Source organism: Triturus cristatus, chromosome 4_2 (genome assembly GCF_964204655.1).
Source record: "Triturus cristatus chromosome 4_2, aTriCri1.1, whole genome shotgun sequence".
Lineage (NCBI taxonomy): Eukaryota > Metazoa > Chordata > Amphibia > Caudata > Salamandridae > Triturus > Triturus cristatus.
The window spans coordinates 63,371,353-63,395,175 of record NC_140586.1 but is presented as its reverse complement, the minus strand read 5'-3'; the positions used below and the strand labels follow the sequence as shown (position 1 = coordinate 63,395,175).

Below are 23,823 nucleotides of genomic sequence, written 5' to 3'. Positions count from 1 at the left end.
TGATAGGAATGGCCTTGTATGGCTGTATGGGGGCACATTTTTTAAATGGTTTCAATCACGGCTTGCTCAAAGTCTATGATTATTTTTTGTGGGTAGTAGTTATTTGTTTTATTTTAAATAAGGCTTTAGAGGTCATAGCAAGTGCTGCTTTGCTTTTTTGGTAGTTGGTCAGTAGTTGGTCATATATAAAAGGGATGTTTGTGTTTTGATATTCACCATGTATAGTGTATAGCTGAGTGAATGGTTTGACACATTTTGAAGGTGCCATCCATGTTCCAGGGTTGACAATGGCTTAGTCTTAGTAAGTTATTTTTTTGCAAAATAAAATATTAGGATACATTTATCATTGTTTACATTGTCATAAAAAAGGAAAGGTTCCTCATTAAATGTCATTGTTAAATATTCAGTTATTGCTATATCTTGACATCTTCTACGGGCAAAAGGAGTATTGCTGGTGGCTTCTATAGTTAGTGCAATTAAACGTTTTAAAGTGGGTAGGATGGTAGTTGGCCTCTGATGCATTTGAAGACTTCAGGCACTATATCATTTATGATTTTGGTTGTGGGGTCCTGAGAGCTAAGGCTTGCCTCCCTTATATCCTGCATTAGCTCTCTTATTTCTAGTTCTGTCACATTTTGAGGGCTGTTGTGTTCTATTACTTGAATTACAACATAATCCTTGGTTGTGGCCCTCCCATAGCAAGCATAAGAATAATATTTGGTACATTTACCACTTCACATATTGATGCACTTTCTTGATTGTAGGTGTACCCATGTGACTTAGCAGTTACTTTACGTTCTGGGATGTTATGTATTTGGCTCTCTCTGTCATTTTATCTGCAAGTGGTGTAATAATTTAAATAAATATATTTTTTAAGTTTCTATGTTTGTTATTTACATACAAAATTATGCAACTACTTCTATGTTTTTATACTTAGATGTATGCTCTTTTCAGATGTTTCACACTGTTTTCTTACTTTTCCTTTGGGGGTGTTCTAATGTGGAGCAGGTGCTTTCTTTTTTGTTTGGAAATGTCAGTTTCATTATAAATGTGCATTTGTTGGTACTTTAAAGAGGCTGAGGTTGTCAGGTTTATTTTTACTCTCTATTGGGGTGACTTTAAATTTTTTATAATTTATGTACACTAACGTTTTTATATCTTTTTGCTGGTTTGTCATAGGTATTTTTTTCTGGGAGCTTATCACTTTTCAAAGATGATGTATTGTTTAGGAACTGCATGTGATGAGATAGAAGTAGGAGAGTGTTTTGTAAATCATTTACTATTTTACAATTTTAAGTTTATTTACAAGTAATTTACAGTTTAAATGTTAGTTTTACTTGGTTAGGTAGTTGTCAAGATGTATATATTTCTTCTTTAAGGTTCTGGTTAGAGAAACGAGCAAAGTTTCCTCTTCTTGCAGCGATTGTTGTATTGATTAAGGTTGTTTATAATTTAACTTTATTGGTTAGTTTAGTTTTAGTTTGAATTGGTAAATGCTAATTTAGGTTTTATTTATAATGTTTGATATATATTTTTGATAGTTTTGAGTATAATTGTACACATATATCATGTGATCAAGGCCGTCTTACCGACCGAAACGCGGCATGGCAGACAGAAGGGAGTAAATAAACAATTAATTTATTCACAGACGAAGAGGAGTTTGTGCGTTCATTTTCGCTACGCGCTATGCGCTTGAAGTTTATGAATGCTTCAAGTCTCTCTCTCTCTCTCTCTCTCTATATATATATATATATATATATATATATACAAACAAAGTTCCCCTTGCGGTGGAGGCACACTCAGGATCGTCGCTCAGGTTTCATGTGCATAGCCCCTTGGAATTTGCTGCCGACACGTTTCATTATGCCCTTCCCCATGGGCAGCCTGTGAAGCAAAAGAATGGCGGTCAACAACCAGCGTTTTCCCTCGGTAGTTTTTATTATTCCTTGATTCAATAATTATGGTGCATTCTGGGGCTGGTAGTTGTAATGGGGTACCGCCAAACCATTTCAAGCTTTCAAAAAACAATCAGTAATCGGGGAAACAAAAAGTCACATGAGAAATGCAATTGCAATGCCAGGCATCTCTCGCTTCGCCTATCCGCTCAAACTCCAGCGGCAGCGAACCCACAGAGTTCACGTGGTGGTGCCATCCATGACCCTGGGTGGTCACCCAAATATTCCTTCTTTTTGCACTTCTTTTGTTACTTTCTGCACCCCTCTTGCCTCTTTCTCCATCCCTCTTCCCTCTTTCTGCAGATCTGTTGCTTCTTTCTCACCTCTCTTGTTTCTTTCTCCAACCCTCTTCCCTCATTCTGCACCTCTGTTGCTTCTTTCTGCACCCTTCGTGCCTCTTTCTGCACCCCTCGTCCATCTTTCTGCACACCTGTTCCCTCTTTCTGCACCCATGCAGCCTCTTTCTGCAACTCTGTTCCTTCTTTCTGCACCTCTCTTGTTTATGTCTGTATCCCTCGTGCCTCTTTCTCCACCCCACTTATCTCTTTCTGCATCTCTGTTGCTTCTTATGCCCTTCTCTTGCTTCATTCTACACCTCTCTTCCCTCTTTCTGCACTCCCCTTGCCTCTTTCAGAACGTCTGTTGCTTCTTTCTACACTTCTGTTGCTTCTTTCTGCACCCCTATTGCCTCTTTCTGTATCCCGTTGCGCACCTCTCCTGCCTCTTCCTGCACATCTCTTACCTTTTTTCTGCAGTTCTCTTGCCTATTTATGCACCTCTGTTCCTTCTTTCTGCACCTCTCTTGTTTATTGCTATATCCCTCTTGCCTCTTTCTCCACCCCACTTCCTCCTTTCTGCATCTCTGTTGCTTCTTTATGCACTTCTGTTGCTTCTTTCTGCACCCCTATTGCCTCTTTCTGTACCCCTTTGTGCACCTCTCCTGCCTCTTCCTGCACCTCTCTTACCTTTTTTCTGCAGTTCTCTTGCCTATTTATGCACCTCTGTTCCTTCTTTCTGCACCTCTCTTGTTTATTGCTATAGCCCTCTTGCCTCTTTCTCCACCCCACTTCCTCCTTTCTGCATCTCTGTTGCTTCTTTCTGCACTTCTCGTGGATCTTTCTGCACTTCTCTTCCCTCTTTCTACACTCCTCTTGCCTCTTCCTGCACCTCTCTTACCTTTTTCTGCACCTCTCTTGCCTCTTTCTGCACCTCTGTTCCTTCTTTCTTGACATCTTGTGTTTCTTTCTGCACTCCTATTGACTCTTTCTGCACATCTATTCCTTGTTTCTGCACTGCTTTTCTTTCTTTCTGCACCTCTCTAGCTTCTCTCTGCTTCCCTCTTGCCTATTTCTCCACCCCTCTTCCTTCTTTTTGCATCTCTGTTGCTTCTTTCTGCACTTATCTTGTGTCTTTCTGTACCTCTCTTGCTTCTTTCTGCACACCTTGTGCATATTTCTGCACCCCTCTTCTCTTTCTGCACTCCTCTTGCCTCTTCCTGCACCCATCTTGCCTCTTTCTGCACTCCTCTTGCCTCTTTCTGTACCTGTGTTGCTTTTTTCTGCAATTCTTTTGTTTCTTTCTGCACCCCTCTTGCTTATTTCTCTACCCCTCCTCCCCCTCCTCCCCCTTTCTGCACCTCTGTTGCTTTTTTCTGCATTTATCTTGCCTCTTTCTTTTCTGCACCTCTGTCCCTTCTTTCTGCAACACTTGTTCTTCTTTCTGCACTCCTCTTCCCTCCTCTTGTTTCTTTCTGCACCTCTGTTGCTTCTTTCTATATCTCTGTTGATTCTTTCTGCAATTCTCTTGCCTCTTTTTGTACTTCTCTTGTCTGTTTCTGCAACTCTCTTGCCTCTTTCAGCACCTCACTTGCTTCTTTCTGTACCCCTCTTGCCTCTTCTGCACTCCTCTTCCTTTTTTGTGCAACTCTCTTGCCTCTTTCTACACCTCTCTCCCCTCTTTCTGTACCACTCTTACCTCTTTCTGTACCTCTGTTGCTTCTTTCTGCACTTCACCTACCTCTTTCTGCACCCCTCTTGCCTCTTTTTGTAACTCTGTCAGTTCATTCTGCACTGCTCTTGCTTCTTTCTGCACCTCACTTGCTTCTTTCTGCACTCCTTGTGCCTTTTTTTGCACCCCTCTTGCCTCTTTCTGCACACCTGCTCCCCCTTTCTGCACCACTCTTGCCTCGTTCTGCATCTCTGTTCCTTCTTTCTGCACCTCTCTTGTTTATTTCTATATACCTCTTGCCTCTTTCTCCACCCCACTTCCTCCTTTCTGCATCTCTGTTGCTTCTTTATGCACTTCTCGTGGATCTTTCTGCACTTCTCTTCCCTCTTTCTGCACATCTATTGCCTCTTTCTGCACCTCAGTTTCTTCTTTCTTTACTTCTTTTGTTTCTTTCTTCACCCCTTGTGCTTCTTTCTGCAGCCCTTGTGCCTCTTTCTGCACCCCTCTTCTCTCTTTCTGCACTCCTCTTGACTCTTTCTGCACATCTGTTCCTTGTTTCCGCACTTCTTTTGCACCTCCCTTGCTTCTCTCTGCTTCCCTCTTCCCTCTTTCTGCATTTCTGTTGCTTTTTTCTGTACTTCTCTTGCCTCTTTTCCACCCCTCATCCCTCTTTCTGCACCTCTGTTGCTTCGTTCTTCACTTCTCTTTGTTCTTTCTGCACCTCTGTCCCTTCTTTCTGCAACTCTTGTGCCTCTTTCTGCACCCTTCTTCCCTCTTTCTGCACTCCTCTTGCCTCTTTCTGTCCCTGTGTTGCTTTTTTCTGCACTTCTTTTGTTTCTTTCTGCATCTCTTTTGCTTCTTTCTGTACCCCCTTGCCTCTTTCTCCACCCCTCCTCCCCCTTTCTGCACATCTGTTGCATTTTTCTGCACCTTTCTTGCCTCTTTCTGCAGCTCTGTCCCTTCTTTATACAACACTTGTGCCTCTTTCTGCACTCCTCTTCCCTCTTTCTGCTCTCCTCTTGTCTCTTTCTGCACTTCTCTTGCTAGTTTCTGTACCTCTCTTGCCTCTTTCTGCACCTCACTTGCTTCTTTCTACACCCCTCTTGCCTCTTTCTGCACCCCTCTTCCTTCTTTTTGCAACTCTCTTGCCTCTTTCTACACCTCTCACCCCTCTTGCTGTACCACTCTTGCCTCTTTCTACACCTCTGTTGCTTCTTTCTGCTCTTTTCCTACCTCTTTCTGCACCCCTCTTGCCTCTTTTTGCACATCTGTTGGTTCATTCTGCACTGCTCTTGCTACTTTCTGCATCTCACTTGCCTCTTTCTGCACTTCTCTTGCTTCTTTTTACACCTATGTTGCTTCTTTCAGCAATTCGCTTGCATCTTTCTAAACGTCTCTTGCTTGTTTCTGCACCTCTCTTGCATCTTTCTGCACCTCTGTTGCTTCTTTCTGCACCTCTCTTCCCTGTTTCTACACTCCTCTTGCCTCTTTCAGCACCTCTGATGCTTCTTTCTGCACTTTTCTTGCCTTTTTCTGTACCCCTTTTGTGTCTTTGTGCACCTTTCCGGCCTCTTCCTGCACCTCTGTTGCCTTTTTCTGCAGTTCTCTTGCCTCTTTCTGCACCTCTTTTGCTTCTTTCTGCACTTTTCGAGCCTCTTTCTGCACCTCTGTTGATTCTCTCTGCACTTCTCTTGCTTCTTTCTGCACCTCTGTTGCCTCTTTCTGCACCTCACTTGCTTCTTTGTGCACCCCTCTTACCTTTTTCTGCACTTGTCTTCCCTCTTTCTGTACCTCTTTTGCCTTTTTCTGCACCTCGGTTCCTTCTTTCTTCACTTCTTTTGTTTCTTTCTGCAGCCCTTGTGCCTCTTTCTGCACCTCTTGTGCCCCTTTCCGTACCCCTTGTGCCTTTTTCTGCACCCCGTTTCTCTTTTTCTGCACTCCTCTTGCCTCTCTCTGCACATCTGTTCCTTGTTTCTGCACTTCTTTTCTTTCTTTCCACACCTCTCTTGCTTCTCTCTGCTTCCCTCTTGCCTCTTTCTCTGCCCCTCTTCCCTCTTTCTGCATCTCTGTTGCTTCTTTCTGCACTTCTCTTGCCTCTTTTTCCACCCCTCATCCCTCTTTCTGCACCTCTGTTGCTTCTTTCTGCACTTCTCTTGCTTTTTTCTGCACCTCTGTCCCTTCTTTCTTCAACTCTTGAGCCACTTTCTGCACCCTTCTTCCCTCTTTCTGCACTCCTCTTGCCTCCTTCTGTCCCTATGTTGCTTTTTTCTGCACTTCTTTTGTTTCTTTCTGCACCTCTCTTGCTTCTTTCTTTCTGCACCCCTCTTGCCTCTTTCTCCACCCCTCCTCCCCCTTTCTGCACATCTGTTGCTTTTTTCTGCACTTCTCTTGCCTCTTTCTGCACCTCTGTCCCTTCATTATGCAACACTTGTGCCACTTTCTGAACTCATCTTCCCTTTCTACTCTCCTCTTGTCTCTTTCTGCACCTCTGTTGCTTCTTTTGACACCTCTGTTGCTTCTTTCTGCAATTCTCTTGCCTCTTTCTGTACTTCTCTTGCCTGTTTCTGTACCTCTCTTGCCTTTTTCTGCACCTCGCTTGCTTCTTTCTGCACCCCTCTTGCCTCTTTCTGCACCCCTCTTCCTTCTTTGTGCAACTCTCTTGCCTCTTTCTACACCTTTCTTCCCCTTTGCTGAACTACTCCTGCCTCTTTCTGTACCTCTGGTGCTTCTTTCTGCACTTCTCCTTCCTCTATCTGTACCCCTCTTGCCTCTTTTTGCACCTCTGTTGGTTCATTCTGCACTGATCTTGCTTCTTTCTGCACCTCACTTGTGTCTTTCTGCACTTCTCTTGCTTCTTTCTACACCTCAGTTGCTTCTTTCATCAATTCACTTGCCTCTTTCTAAATGTCTCTTGCTTGTTTCTGCACCTCTCTTGTTTCTTTCTGCACCTCTGTGTTGCTTTTTTCTGCACACCTCTTGCCTTTTTTTGCACCCCTCTTCTCTCTTTCTGTACCTCTCTTGCCTATTTTTGCACCCTGTTCCCTCCTTCTGTACCTTTCCTGTCTGTTTCTGCACCTCTTGCCTCTTTCTGTACCTCTGTTGCTTTTTTCTGTACTTTTCTTGCCTCTTTCTGCACCATTTGAGTCCCCTTTCAGCACCTCTGTTACTTCTTTCTGCACTTATCTTCCTTTTTGTTGCACCCCTCTTGCCTCTTTCTGTCCCTCTCTTTCCTCTTTATGCACCTCTCCTACCTTTTTCTGCACCCCTCTTGCCTCTCTTTGTCCCTCTGTTAGTTCCTTCTGTACTGCTCCTGCTTCTTTTTGCACCTCTTTTGCAAATTTCTATCCATCTTGCCTCTTTCCGCACCCTCTTCCCTATTTCTGTACCTCTCTTGCTTGTTTCTGCACTTCTCTTGCTTCTTTCTGCACTGCTCTTGCTTCTTTCTGTACCCTCTTGTAAATTTCTGTATCCCTCTTTCTGCACCCCTCTTCCTGCACCTTTCTTGCCTGTTTCTGCACCTCTCTTGCCTCTTTCGTCACTTCTGTTGCTTCTTTCTGCACTTCTCTTGCCTCTTTCTGCACCTCTGACTTAGAGGTAGTTTTAATCCCCCTGCCCTATTATGTACTAGGGCCTTACAGGGGAGGTCATGCCAATCAAATGGGTACCCCAACCCATAGTGTACCCTAGTGTATGTAGGTGTTTTCACTGTAATCTAAGTGTCTTTCAGCATATCACAGGACCTGGGCCTGGTTAGTCAGAGTCAGTTACCACCAGAACCAGTCAGCAAAAAGTTGGGGGCACAGGCATGGCTGGACTGGCCAGCCAGGCAAGCGGGCAAACCCCCAGGAGGCTGGACCCTTTGGAGGCCGTTTTCTTTCCCCAGGAGGCCGGTTTCACTCCACGGAAGTGGTGGTGCAGTTGCGCAGCCCCTCAGCAACTTGCAATGTTGCCAGTTTAACATTTTTTAGAGCTGGTTTTAGGGTGAATGTGCACGTCATGCGCACGTCTGTACTTCCGAACAAATAAAAGCCACATTGGTGCCTGCCTACATTAACAGATTGCGCACATCAGACATCAACAAAGAGGTCGGGAAGCACATGCAAGGCAGTTAAAACTGCCCAAGTCATGCACTCCCAAACCATGCTATTACTGTCATGCTGGCTACCGAAACAGACACTTGAGGTAGGCTGCATGGCTACCTACATTCACCTCATCCTCACGGTCAATGGTAGCTCCCGTGAAACTTTGAGCGGGGCCCACAGTACATATCTGTGAGTGTTTTTCTTGACAGGAGTAGCAGGCATTATATTGGGTTGAAGTGTAATTCCCTTTATTTTTGGAGAGAAGCATTTCTCTTCTCTGTGTCTTATAGGTGCAGGCAGCTTTGGTTAATTCACCAGCATGTGTGAACGTCAACAGCAACTATAAAGGAAAACAATTTGCTGAGATTGGGAAGGAGAGGCTTTAATGAGAAAAGTTAGCACATGTTGTAAAATTTGTTTTTAGCTGGTGCTCCTTCTGCCGAGTGGAGTTTCTTTTGATACTGTATAAGTCTCTTCATTCTGGAACCTGTACCCTTGTTAATCCGGTTAAACACCCATACTTCAAGTGCCAGAATGCAATGTTAAGTCCTGGACTGAAGCAACTCGTTATGCAAGTCTATGGAAAACTAACATTGCAGCTATATGCAATGTGTGTACCTGACGATCTGTTGTTTATTCTGGAGGAATCAACTGTAGATAATAATCGTCCTGCTTGGGGAGTAGCAGGATTTAGAGTAGGGGTGGGCGGACAACTGCGTTCCGCCCACGGAATGTGCGGAGATTTGCCCCTTCCGCGATGTAGGCAAAATCTTCTGGGAATTGCGCATGTGCGGGCATCCGCGCATTTGCAGTTCCCAGAAGGAGATGCGATGGAGAAGGATGGATGCCCGGGGACGCCGCCGATAAGGTAAGGTTATTTAAAATGTTATTTATAATGCTTTTTAAAGTTTTTTAATACTGCGGGCAGGAGGCGCGTAACGGAGCTATGCGGAGAGTGCGGAGATTGGTTCCATCTCCATGTCTCTCCGCGTAGGTCCCTTATACAAATTACACCCACCCTTAATTTAGAGATGCACTGTGAGGGGAGGACTATCTTGGTGTAAATGGGGGCTGAATTTATCATTTTTGCCAGGGCTGCTTGAAGTTCCCAGGCCGGCCCTGGGCACAGGTTGATTTGCAACAAGGCCTCCTTCTGCCCCTCTGTTGGTTCTTTCTACTTATCTCTTGCTTCTTTCTGCACCTTTCTTCGTCTTTCTGGACTTCTGTTGCCTCCTTCGGTATTTCTCTTGCTTCTTTCTGTGTTTTTCTTCTTCTTTCTGTACATGTTCTACCTCTGTAGGAAATAAACATTTAAAAAAACCTTTGAAATTCACTGAAAAAACAATATGTTTCAGGGGTGTTATAGTTAGAAATTAGCATTTAAAAAACCTTAGAAATTCACTGAAAAAACCACAGGTTTCAGGGACGTTATAGTTAGTTGGATATTTCACTCGTACAAAACCAGAGAAATTCAGCCGTTATATTTGGTTGAGCTAACTATAACTCACCCCCCCGCAATGCACTGCTGATGATGTCACATATTTCATCATTTATGACTTGGTTAGTGGCACCACAGATGACATCACTGATGACATCTGAAATGACATCACTAATGACATCCTCCATTCGATAATCTGATGCACCTCCTCACACCCTAATATAACCTTTGATACACCCACTCTAAAATACAGACTACCATTTTTGAAACCATACCAGTTACTACATACCCACTCACTGATTCCTAGGTCTACGCACACATCCACTCATTCACCCATACAGTCACTCATACATGCAGTCACTCATCAATACAGCACTATCATATGCACTCATAGAGACACTCACACACCACCACTCATCCATAGTGTTACTCACACAGCTAGTCAGTCATGCAAAGAATCAATCACAATCCCACTTACCTATAAAATTATACACACACCACTTTACTTATTCATACAGATACCAACACATACTAACTCTCTTATACAATCACTGATACAAGCACACACTCATCCATACAGCCACTCTCACAATCACTCACTCTCACATATCGTCATTTATATACTCCAACACTCACATATGCTGCCTTTCACATATGCAGTTACTCACACATGTACCACTGAGACATCCATTCACTCACCAACACACCCATACACACACTCACCCACCCATACCGCCCTTCACAGATGCACTCTTGAACCCATACACCCAGTGAATCACCTACTCGCACATCAATGCACAGTCACACCCCCGCCCACCTACACAGACACTCATGCTCCCATACAGATACTCAGACAACCAATCAATAACCAATATAGACACTCATGTAGCTACTCACCAACCCATGCAACTGCATACACACCAACAGACTGACTGATACAGACATTAACACAGTTTAGTCACTAACCCATGCATTCATTAAGACATATTGATTCACTCACACAGTCAGTCACGTACCTACTAAATCATCCATTCAGACACTTATACACCCACTCATTCTTCAATACACCTTGACATATATATATATATATATATATTCACTCAAAAAACCATAAGTTTCAGGCACGTTATAGTTAGGAATTTGCAGTTAAAAAACCTTAGAAATTCACTGAAAAAACCATAGGTTTCAGGGGTGTTATAGTTAGCTGGACTTTTCACTCGTACAAAAGCATTGAAATTCCCCTGTTATAGTTAGTTCAGCTAACTATAACTCACCCGCCCACAATGCACTGCTGATGACATCACATATTACATCACTCATGACATGGTCAGTGACATCACTCATGACATCACTGATGACATCTCAAATGACATCACTGATGACATCATCCAGTGAATGTGTGTTTTTCTGAAAATTACATATGTTTTATATATGTATATCTCAAGGTCGATAGAAGAATAAATGGGTATATAAGTGTCTAAATGGATGATTTGTTTTTGAAAAATTGATTGTATAACTGACTGATTAAGTGTATCTTAGTGAATACATGGCTTAGTGAGTAATGTTTAAATATGTAAATATCTGTATCAGTCTCACACTTTGTGTATAAGTGGCTGCATGGGTTGGTGAGTAGCTACATGAGTGTCTATATAGGTTATTAGTTGGTTTTTTGAGTATCAGTATGAGTGTCTGAGTGTCTGTATGCTTCGGTGGGGGTATTACGTAGTGCATAGGTGCATGAATGAGTGACTCACTGTTTGTATGTGTTGAAGACAGCATGTGTGCAGGACTGTATGGGTGGATGAGTGTGTGCATGGGTGTGTTAGTGAGTGAATGACTGTCTGAATAGTGCCTTTATGAGTAACTACATATGTTTTAAACTAGTATATGTGACTATTGGTGTATATAAATGAGTATATGTGAGAGTGAGAGATTGAAAGAGTTCCTGTATGAATAAGTATGTGTTTCTATAAGTGATTATTTAAAAGACTAAGTATGTGTAAGTTTCTGTAGAAGTAAGTGTGGTGGTGTGTGTATAACTGTATATGCAAGTAAATGGATGTTTGATTCTTTATTAGCATCAGTGACTATGTGTGTGAGTAACTATGGATGAGTGGCGTTGTGTAACAGGATGTATAGGTGTATGAGTACATATGATGAGTGAGTACATGTATGAGGGACTGTATAGGACTATTGGTGAATGAGTGGATGTGTATGTGGATCTTAGAATTACTGAATAGGTTGTTGTAACTGGTATTGGTATGTCCATTGTTTTGAAAATGTTAGTTTCTATTTTTGAATGTGTGTATCAAAAGTTATATTAGGGGGAGAGGAGGTCTGCCACTCTACCACAAGGATGATGTCATCAGTAATGTCATGAGTGATGTCATTTGAGATGTCATCAGTGATGTCATGAGTGATGTCACTGACCATGTCATGAGTGATGTAATATGTGACGTCATCAGCAGTGCATTGCGGGCGCGAGAGTTATAGTTAGCTGAACTAACTATAACGGGGGAATTTCAATGGTTTTGTACGAGTGAAAAGTCCAGCTAACTATAACGCCCCTGAAACCTATGGTTTTTTCAGTGAATTTCTAAGGTTTTTTAAATGCTAATTCCTAACTATAATGTACCTGAAACCTATGGTTTTTTCAGTGAATTTCAAATGTTTTTTAAATGCTAATTTCTAACTATGCCTACAGAGATAGGACATGTGAAGAAAGAAGAAAAAACGCACAGAAAGAAAAAAAAGAAATGCAGAAAGAAGCAACAGAAGTCCTCAAAGACGGAGAAAGTGCAGGAAGAAGGATAACGTGCAGAAAGAACAAACAGAAGAGCAGAAAGAAGCCTTGTTGCAAAATCATCCTGTACCCTCAACTTTTTCAGACGGATACTGGTGGTAACTGAGTCTGACTAACCAGTCCTAGAGCCAGTGCTATGTTAAAAGACACTCAGAATACAGTGAAAACACCTACATACACTAGGGAACACTATGCGTTGGGGTCCCCCTGTGATTAGCATGACCTCCTCTGTAAGCCCCTAGTATATAATAGGGCAGGGGATTAAAACTACCTCTTAAAACGCACCACAGGGCGTGTTTGCACACGTCACCTCAGGCCCCGTCCCCTCCCTTCCCCACTGTGTAAACACACCCTGTGGCAGTTTTAAGTTGGGAGATTAAGTCCCCTTGAATCCGGAGGGTCCCTAGGGTCCAACTAGACCACTAGGTACCTCTAGTAAGTGCCACAGAGCTGCGTTGCAGAGAGATGTAAAAAGGGGCACGGCCTAGACCACCTCTCTGCAACGCAGCGCAGTGGCGCTTACTGGAAGCACCTGGTGGGCTAGTTGGCCCCCAGGGTCCCTCAGGATTCAAGGGGAATTATTTCCCCAACTTAAAACGCGCCGCAGGGCTTGTTTGCACACGATAACTCAGGCCCCATCCCCTCCCTTCACCACTGTGTAAACACGCCCTGTGGCCATTTTTAGTTGGGAGATTAAGTTCATTTGAATCCTGAGGGTCCCTAGGGTCCAACTAGCCCACTAGGTACCTCCAGTAAGCGCCACAGAGCTGCGTTGCAGAGAGGTGTAAAAAGTGGCACGGCCTGGACCACCTCTCTGCAACGCAGCTCAGTGGCGCTTACTGGAAGCACCTGGTGGGCTAGTTAGCCCCCAGGGGCCCTCAGGATTGAAGGGGAATTATTTCCCCAACTTAAAACGTGCCATAGGGCGTGTTTGCATACGTCACCTCAGGCCCCGTCCCCTCCCTTCCCCACTGTGTAAACACGCCATGTGGCAATTTTTTAAGTTGGGAGATTAAGTCCCCTTGAATCCTGAGGGTCCCTAGGGGCAAAATAGCCCACTAGGTACATCCAGTAAGCGCCATTGCAGAGAGGTGTAAAAAGGGGCACGGCCTGCACCACCTCTCTGCAACGCAGAGCAGTGGCGCTTACTGGAAGCTCCTGGTGGGCTAGTTGGCTCCCAGGGTCCCTCAGGATTGAAAGGGAATTATTTCCCCAACTTAAAACACGCCACAGGGCGTGTTTGCACACGTCACCTCAGGCCCCGTCCCCTCCCTTCACCACTGTGTAAACGCGCCCTGTGGCTGTTCTAAGTTGAGAGATTAAGTCCCCTTGAATCCCAAGGGTCCATAGGGTCAAACTAACCCACTAGGTACCTCCAGTAAGCGCCACAGAGCTGCGTTGCATAGAGGTGTAAAAAGGGGCGTGGCTTCAGAACACCTGTCTGCAACGCAGCTCCCTGGCGCATACTGGAGATACCTGTTGGGCTAGTTGGCCCTCAGGGACCCTCAGTATTAAAGGGGAATTAATTCCTCAACTTACAACTGGCCAGGGGGCGCATTTGCAGAGTGCTGCAAGGAGGGGGCGTGGCCTCCAGCGCAATGCCGGTCTTTTATTTTTTTTATTTTTTTAGAAGGAGGGCTGTGTGGACCCCCTTCTTTTTCTAATTTATTGGCCCTGGGGACCCCATCCCCCAGGGCATGCACCCTAATTTTTGTTTGTTGAAATAAATAAATTTGGCCCTCCCAAGGCCTTAATCGGCCCCGGGGACCCCAACCCCCGGGTCAAGGCCTTTTTTTTTTTAAAATTCTTTAGGAGGGGGGCTGCGTTGCCCCCCTCCTCAGGCCACTTATGGCCCCGGGAACCCCCTTCCCCGGGGCCGGCCTTTGTTTTTTATTATTTTAAAAAAATATATATTTATAGAAACACCTAGGACATGCTGGACAAACCGTATGTACCTATCACCATGACGATTTGCGTGATATTCATTAAAAGGCGACTATGCATACAATGAATCCACGTGGAATGTATTTACACGGCTAGTGAAGCTCTGACTTGTCTGACGCCCTACCGTGCCTAATCCCGGCGCCCCCGCCGGTGGGTACTCTCCAAGTAGACACCCTTGTCGTTTATTTATACAAACATGGGTAGCTATTGACGGGCACAATTAATACACACGCACACCAAGCCATTCAAAGGGGATTTGGCAAAAATTCGACCAAACTATGCAAGAAACCCCACTCACGGTTAATAAAACACACATCCACCGCCGGATGTGTAATACTTTTTATTTTACTCTCTGGAAAGGAGACAAACCTCACTTGAGAGTCACAGCGTGTTCCTGGCTGAGCCCAATGCTGTGTTACACCCACCAGTGCCCGTTGAGTGCCACACACCTCTGTGTTGTATTCCACCAGCTAGTGCGTATGCTATGACACTCTCTAGCCCATGTGCACTGTAACACCACCCCGTGAATATGTCATGCCACACTTGCCTTAGCACGGGTTATATTACCCCATCTAACGTGCCTTCCTCGATGCCTATGTTATAACGCACAGCGCTATGCCATACATATTACAATCTGGGATCCATATCTTTGTCACAGTGCATATGCAACGTTACACTCCCCAGCACATATTTTATATTACAACTTTAGAGACTAGTTAGGTTACACAACACTGCCCTGTGCATATTACACTCCAAGGCGCATATCGCATAGCACGCGCTAGTGCCTGTGCTATCTCGCACTCTCCAATGAATCTGTCATTGGGCACAATATATTGCATATTATATTTCACGCCCCGGTTCATCTTATATCACACTTTTTGGTGCATAGTTTATACCATATACTATATCTAGTTTTCATTTTCAATCGTGCTCTCAGGACTATGTTCTATATAACACTGCGTCCACCTACCCTTTTCACGGCCATTACATTTTGCGATGGGGGTGGAGGGTCAGGGGGTGTTTCTGCCAAGTGAGCCCGTAGTCACAGTCACAAACGTCCTCTTCTTCCTGAATAAAAGTGAGATTATGCTGCATACTTGTTCATATTTAAAGTAGTTCGCACAGACACACATTTTAAAAACAATAAAGTTCCTAATACCCACCTTCTCTGAACAGTTAGCTTGCTGCTCCATCCACCTCCTCCCTATCCTCTGTTGTCTGAATCCATGGACTAGCCTCCTCCCTCCTGCCATGCATGGTCTGATGTGCTGCCACTGCCCTCCATTTAGCATGATGTACCAGTCCACTCCTCCTGCCCTCCATTGCCCAATTCTATGGCCCATCATTGACCTCCTGCTTAGCCTCTGTGCTTAGCTTGATGCCCCTATTCTCCTTCCCCCTGCCCTCCGATGTCTTTGTGCATGCCCCTGCTCCATCCTTTTTGCCCACTGTTGGACCCGGCCTCGTGGCGTGGTCCTTACCCCCGTGGATTGTGCCCGTTCCCCGCCCCGGCCTTCACGGGCCACCCTTCCGAACTGCACCGAGACCCCTCATCCCGAGCCGCACGAGGTCGCATACCCCTTGTGGCTCCGCCATCTTGTTGGCATCCACGTGACTCTGTGCACCAGCCGGCGCGACCCCGCTCAACCCGGCCTCGGCCCCAGCGAAGCCCCGACATCGAGGCACCAAGAACTGGCCAGGGGGTGCCGAAGGAACCATTCACCGCCCCCGGCGGAGGACAATATCGATGAGACCCCCAACTGTCCTCCCATCCCTAGGTGTGATCGCCCTGCAACTCTCTTTGGCCTGGCGCCTCTCCTGCTGGGCGTCTGGCCACCTCCACCCGGCCTCTCCGCCCCCCCCGGGCGCCAGGGTCCGGACATCAAAGGGCTCCAGACCTATATCTGGGGCGACCCCGCCACAGATCGGCAGTTGTATCCCGGAGTCGAGAGCCCTGCTGATTGAATCGCGGCTGACCCTACGGAGAAGAACTCTTGTTGGAACTATCACGAGCCCTGCAGACTGCGTCGCGGCTCCTTCTTGTGAACACTTTGAAGCCCCCCCCCGGAACATCGGGGCCCTGCTGACGCTGTCGCGGCCCAACCTCGCTGAAACCTCCCTCGGAGCCCTGCTGACGACGTCGTGGCTCGAGCTGAGCAGAAACCATCTTGAGAGCCCTGCTGATCTGATCGCGGCTCTCCACGAACTGAACGCCAGAGCCCTGCTGACGCCGTCGCGGCTCGACCCCTCCGAGATCCGGAGGTCCTCCAGCTTGAGGATAAGAACTGGGCCCCAGGTACCCTCGTACCGAGCTCCTGCCAAAGACTGTCCCGCTACCCCTACCCTTCCAAAGAGACACTGAGACTTTTGGTGGATCCCTCGATCCCTTCGTGTAAATATTGATCTTGTAACCTTTTAATACTGATAAAGAATTGCTCGTCTTGAGACAACCTCCTTGAGTCCTGTGTGGTGGTGTTACTGTGCTAGTACGTGATAGGAGAAGGATCTCTCAGGAGGCTTCTCGGCAGCGCTCGGCTACTTCGTGCAGTGTGAGGGCCCCCCTTGGTGGTCTCGCCGACTCCTCGGGGTCCGCCTTCCAACATTTGGTGGCCAGCGACGGGATCTGAGCCGAACGCCGTACGTACCAGCCAGTACCCACTAGCTACCCATCCAGGCGAACAGTAATCATGAGCAGCCAGGAAAACAACGCGACCATGGAGTTCCAGCCCGAACGGTTGGAGGAATATACGCACAAAGAATTAAAACAGTTCTGCAAGGACAAAGGCATTGCAACCACCGGCCTAGGTACCAAAGAGGAGATGCAGAAAGCTCTGAGGACCTGGCTGGAGGCCGAGGCAGGCCACTCCCAGGAAGAAGGTCCCTTGCCCCTGACTGAGGCCACATCAACCGCACTGACTCCGGCAACCGGAGGAAGAAAGAGCCTAGAAACCGGCCTCTCCGAAGAAGAAATACGAGAGCGGGAGAAGGTCCGGAACCACGAACTAGAGCTCGCACGACTGCGGCTGGACGGCGAACTCCAGCTGGCGGAAAAGAAACTGGCCCTAGAGCAGCTACGGCTTCAAGAGGAGATAGAAGAGAAGAGGCGGCACCAAGAGTTGGAGGAAAAGAAACTGACCCTTGAGCACGAGCGCAGTCTCAAGGAGCTCGAAATCAAGGCCAAGAACGGGGGGACCAACACCCCCAGTACTAGAGACACCCTACCGCCTGCCGAGGCCAAGGTACATATCCCGAAAGAGGTCGTCAAGGAGTACTATAAGAATGACGACATCCAACAATGGTTCAAGGCCTACGAGGTGGCCATGACCTCTCATCTGGTGCCCTGAAAGGACTGGGGCGCCGGCCTGTGGGGGCGGTTCCTGAGTGAGGGTCGAGACACACTGCTCCAGCTGCCGGAGGAGGTGATGACCTCCTACGATCACATGAAGGAGGCCCTGCTCACCCGCTACGGGCTAACCGCGGAAATGTACCACCAGCGGTTCAGAGACTGCAAAACAATCCTGGGTACCACCTGGGTGGAATATGTGGACTTTTTCAGCCGGGCCCTAGAAGGGTGGATCAAGGGTAGCAAAGTCACCACCTACGGGCAGCTGGTCGACCTCATCGTGTGGGAACATCTCTCCAACAATTGCTTCGTGGAACTGAGACAACACCTCCTCGACAGCAAGATGACCGACCCACGAAAACTCGCCGTCGAGGCCGATCGATGGGTCAACTCCCGGGTCCCCCGGAACTCAATGGGGGAGTACCAGAGGAACCCCACCGGACCCCCCCGCCAACGCGGTGGAGGGGGAGGGCCGAACAGGAACCGGGACCCCCCCGCCGGGGCCCCCAGGAGCCCCCCTCGAGGGCCACCGCAGCAACAACTCTCCCCGAGCCTAGCCCGAAGGGGGGGACCTCGGCCAGACCCGGACCACGGCCACCAGTAACATGCTACGGCTGCCAACAAACCGGACACTATGCCAGCGACCCGGTCTGCCCCCTGAACCGAAGAAGCGGGGCCGGCGGGCCCCCGCCCCAACAGCTGGCGGCCGCCGCCCTGGGAGAGGGAGAAGAGGAAGAAGAGACCCTCGACCGAGGGACCACCGAATGGGTGCCAGCAGCCATGTCCCTGGTCTGCCTGGGTAGCCGAGAAATGGTGCCCTGCACCCCCATCCCAAGCAACACCCAGAAGTACAGGCAGCAGGTCACCGTCAATGGACAACGGGCCGAAGCCCTTCGTGACACCGGCGCCAGTATCACCGCTGTCCGCTGCCACCTGGTGACCCCCGAACAGATCCTACCCAATGTGCTGTGCCCCGTCCGGACGGCTGACAACAGCGAAAGCCTGTGCCAGATGGCCCTGGTCCCCTTCGAGTGGGGAGGGGTGATGGGCCTGCTAAAAGTGATGGTCCGCGATGACGCCCCCGTAGACTGCCTCCTGGGGAACGACTTGGAGAGTTCCCCCTGGGCTCAAGTAGAGCGACGAGAGCACCTCCGAATGCTGGGACTATCCGACTGGGCCTGCGCCATCACCCGGTCCATGACCGCCCGGGCCCCCCGCTCGTCCTCGGCCTCCGGTGCCGCCCAGCCCGAGGGGCTCGCACCACCCCCCGCCGGCGGCGAGGGGGAGGCGGACACCGACCCTGGACCTAGTGAATCCTCCCCCGAGGAGATTGCTTCCCCGTGCGCCCTACCAGAACTGACACAATGGCGACACGAAGGGGGCCCCACCCGGGAGCAGTTCCAGCAAGAGCAGCAGTCCTGCCCCACTCTCGAAGGGGTCCGACAACAAGCGTCCGCACAAACCAACGGGGACCAGACCGGCACCCACTGGGTCTACTGGGCCGAGGGCCTGTTATACAGTGAGCAAAAAGTGGCAGAACTCGGGGCCAGCCGAGTGTTGGTGGTCCCCCTCCGCTTCCGGGAGTTCCTGCTCAACCTGGCACATGACGTGCCCCTCGCCGGACACTTGGGGCAAGACAAAACTTACAGCCGTTTGGTGACCCACTTCTACTGGCCCCGGATGCGGAGAGACGTGGACAACCACTGCCGGTCCTGCCAGACCTGCCAAGCCAGCGGGAAGACGGGGGGTCGGGTCAAGGCCCCCCTCCAGCCCTTTCCAGCCGTCAGCACCCCGTTCGAACGGGTCGGAATCGATATCGTGGGGCCCCTGGACCCCCAGACCGCCCTGGGCCACCGCTTCATCCTGGTCCTCGTGGACCACGCCACCAGGTACCCGGAGGCGGTCCCGCTAAGAACTATAACGGCCCCCGTGGTAGGCCGGGCCTTGATGGGGATCTTCTCCCGAGTGGGATTTCCCCGCGAAGTGGTGAGCGACAGGGGCACGAACTTTATTTCCAAATACATGCGGTCCCTGTGGCAGCAGTGCGGGGTCACGTACAAATTCACAACACCCTATCACCCTCAGGGGAACGGACTGGTTGAGCGGTTCAACAGAACCTTAAAGGGAATGATCCAGGGCCTGGAAGAGCCCCTCAGGCGGAGATGGGATGTCCTGCTGCCGTGCCTCCTGTTTGCCTATCGGGAGGTCTGGCAGAAGTCCCTGGGGTTCAGCCCGTTTGAACTATTGTACGGACATCCGGTCCGCGGACCGCTCAGCCTGGTCAAGGAGGGCTGGGAGACGAAGCTCCAAGGCGCCCCTCCTGACGTCTACCGATACCTCCTGACCCTCCGAAACCAGACCCGCAAGTTCCGAGCCATGGCCGAAGCCAACCTCGAGGCCAGCAAGGAGGACATGAAGCGGTGGTATGATCGGAACTCCTCTACCATCGAATTCGAGCCAGGCCAGAGAGTCTGGGTCATGGCCCCGGTTGAACCCGGCGCCCTCCAGGACAAGTGGACCGGGCCCTTCAAGGTAGTGGAGAAGAAAAGCCCCGTCACCTACCTAGTCGACCTGGAGTCCCCCCGGAACCCCCTCCGGGTTCTACATGCTAACAGGCTCAAACCCCACTTTGCCCGGACCGAACTGAGCCTGCTACTGGCGACCGACGAGGGGGGCGAGGACGACTCCGAGCCCCTGCCCGACCTCTTGCAGTCCAACGTCCATGACGGATCCATCAAAGGTGTCCAACTCGCCTCTTCCCTGACCCCGGAACAGCGTGACGACTGTCAACAACTGCTGCAGGACTACGCAGCCCTCTTCTCCCTCATCCCGGGGGTGACCCACTGGTGCGTCCACGACGTCGACACCGGGGAGAGCCCCCCCGTGCGACACAGAGCCTACAGGGTACCCGACCGAGTACGGGCATGCATCCAGGCTGAAGTAGCAAAGATGCTGGCCCTGGGGGTCATCGAACCCTCCGACAGCCCGTGGGCCAGTCCTGTCGTCCTGGTACCAAAGGCCGCAGCCCCCGGCCACCCCCCGGAGTTACGATTCTGCGTAGACTACCGATCCCTGAATGTGGTGACCAAGACGGACGCCCATCCTATACCCCGGGCCGACGAACTCATCGACCGCTTAGGGGCCGCCCGCTACCTGAGCACGCTGGACCTCACTGCCGGGTACTGGCAGATCCAGCTCACCCCCGGCGCCCAAGAAAGATCCGCCTTTTCTACCCCGGATGGGCATTACCACTTTCGGGTGATGCCCTTCGGAATGAAGAACGCCCCTGCCACTTTCCAAAGACTTGTAAACAAGGTTTTGGCCGGGCTCGAGGCCTTCAGCGCGGCCTACCTAGATGACATTGCCGTGTACAGCAACCACTGGGCGGAGCACCTCCTTCACATCAAAGCCGTCCTGGCCACCCTCCAGCGGGCCGGGCTCACGATCAAGGCCAGCAAATGCCAGATCGGCCACGGATCCGTGACCTACCTGGGCCATCAAGTGGGAAGCGGGCAGGTGGCCCCTCTCCAGCCAAAAATCGATGCCATCCAGGCCTGGGAACCCCCCACTACCCAGACAGCTGTCCGGGCCTTCCTGGGTCTCACCGGATACTACCGGCGATTCATCCGGGACTATGGGAGCATTGTTGGCCCCCTCACAGAGCTCACGTCCAAGAAGCAGCCCAAGAAGGTGCACTGGACACCCCGCTGCCAAGCAGCCTTCGAAACCCTAAAGACAGCGATGTGTACTGCCCCTGTGCTGCAGGCCCCTGACTACAATAAGGAGTTCGTGGTGCAGACGGACGCCTCCGAGTATGGGATCGGGGCCGTCCTGTCCCAGGCCGATGAAAAGGGGCTCGACCGACCAGTGGCCTTCATCAGCCGACGGCTACTGCCCCGGGAGCAGCGATGGAGCACCATCGAGCGTAAAGCCTTCGCTGTAGTGTGGGCCCTTAAGAAGCTCCGGCCCTATCTCTTCGGTACCCACTTCCGGGTCCAGACCGACCACCGGCCCCTGCGGTGGTTAATGCAAATGCGTGGCGAGAACCCCAAGCTGCTGCGGTGGTCCATCTCGCTGCAAGGGATGGACTTTGATGTTGAACACCGGCCCGGCAATGACCACGCCAACGCCGACGGCCTGTCCCGCTTCTTCCGCCTTGACGAGGAGAATCCCCAAGGAGATGGGTGACTCTCCATGCCTTCGGCTGGGGGGGACGCCTGTTGGACCCGGCCTCCTGGCGTGGTCCTTACCCCCGTGGATTGTGCCCGTTCCCCGCCCCGGCCTTCACGGGCCACACTTCCGAACTGCACCGAGACCCCTTATCCCGAGCCGCACGAGGTCGCATACCCCTCGTGGCTCCGCCATCTTGTTGGCATCCACGTGACTCTGTGCACCAGCCGGCGCGACCCCGCTCAACCCGGCCTCGGCCCCAGCGAAGCCCCGACATCGAGGCACCAAGAACTGGCCAGGGGGTGCCGCAGGAACCATTCACCGCCCCCGGCGGAGGACAGTATCGATGAGACCCCCAACTGTCCTCCCATCCCTAGGTGTGATCGCCCTGCAACTCTCTTTGGCCTGGCGCCTCTCCTGCTGGGCGTCTGGCCACCTCCACCCGGCCTCTCCGCCCCACCCGGGCGCCAGGGTCCGGACATCAAAGGGCTCCAGACCTATATCTGGGGCGACCCCGCCACAGATCGGCAGTTGTATCCCGGAGTCGAGAGCCCTGCTGATTGAATCGCGGCTGACCCTACGGAGAAGAACTCTTGTTGGAACTATCACGAGCCCTGCAGACTGCGTCGCAGCTCCTTCTTGTGAACACTTTGAAGCCCCCCCCGGAACATCGGGGCCCTGCTGACGCTGTCGCGGCCCAACCTCGCTGAAACCTCCCTCGGAGCCCTGCTGACGACGTCGTGGCTCGAGCTGAGCAGAAACCATCTTGAGAGCCCTGCTGATCTGATCGCGGCTCTCCACGAACTGAACACCAGAGCCCTGCTGACGCCGTCGCGGCTCGACCCCTCCGTGATCCGGAGGTCCTCCAGCTTGAGGATAAGAACTGGGCCCCAGGTACCCTCGTACCGAGCTCCTGCCAAAGACTGTCCCGCTACCCCTACCCTTCCAAAGAGACACTGAGACTTTTGGTGGATCCCTTGATCCCTTCGTGTAAATATTGATCTCGTAACCTTTTAATACTGATAAAGAATTGCTCGTCTTGAGACAACCTCCTTGAGTCCTGTGTGGTGGTGTTACTGTGCTAGTACGTGATAGGAGAAGGATCTCTCAGGAGGCTTCTCGGCAGCGCTCGGCTACTTCGTGCAGTGTGAGGGCCCCCCTTGGTGGTCTCGCCGACTCCTCGGGGTCCGCCTTCCAACACCCACCATGTTCCATGGACCTGCCACTCCTATCTACTCTGAGTGTTCTGTTGAGCTGCGACTCCCCTCCCACCTCCCTAGCATTGTCAGACGACTGTAACCTGTCCCTGCCACCTCCACTCTGCCTGTCCACATGCCTTGCCCCTATCCCCTTCCTCCTGTCCTCCATGGTCCATTTTACTGCCACACCCTTCTGCCCTCCCTGGTCTGTTGTGCTGCAATTGCTCTTCCTGCCTGCCCCATGCGGTCTGTTGTGAGGCCCCTTCCCGTGAACTCTCTTGTCTGTGCCCATGTCCTGACCCTCCCTTCTATCCTCCATGGTCCTTTATGCATGCCTCTGCACCTTCCTTCTTGCCCCTCATAGCCATTGTGCTGCCACTAACCCTCCCGCTTGCCATGCATGGTCTTCTGTGCTGCCATGGCCCCTCCCACCTTCCATGTGTGGTCAGCTAGCTGCCCCTGACCCCCTCCCACCTTCCCTCCATGGTCTCTGTGTATGCCATCATAGTCTCAATGTTGCCCTCCATGGTGTCTTGTTTCTAGTGCCCATCCTGCCTGACCTCCATGGTCATCTTGCTGCTCCTGCCCTGCCCCCTTGCCCCCAGCCCTCTTTTTCCATGTGCAGACCCCTATTCCCTCCCTCCTGGCTTGTATTTTCCATTGTAATGCCCCTGATCCGTCCCTCCTGCCCTTTATGGTCGGTTATGCTGCAGCTTTCTCTCCTGTCTGTCCATTTTGGTCAGCTAGCTACCATTGCCTCTTTCCCCTCTGTTCTCTGTTGTCCATGTGCATGGTCCTGTCCCCTCCCTATTGCTTTCTATGGATTGTTGTGCTGCACTCCCGTCCCGCATGCCCTGTGTGGTGTATTGTGCTACTGCAAACCCTGATGCCTGCCCTGTAGGGTCAGTTTTATGCACCTCTCTATGGGCCTCATGTAGGTAA

General features: G+C 50.2%; 1 protein-coding gene across 1 annotated transcript in view; it reads left to right on the top strand.

The window, feature by feature from the left end:
• The window catches only part of LOC146832981 (complement C3-like), a 1,056,379-nt gene that overhangs the window by 324,496 nt on the left and 708,060 nt on the right, over positions 1–23,823 (top strand). The window lies entirely within an intron of this gene.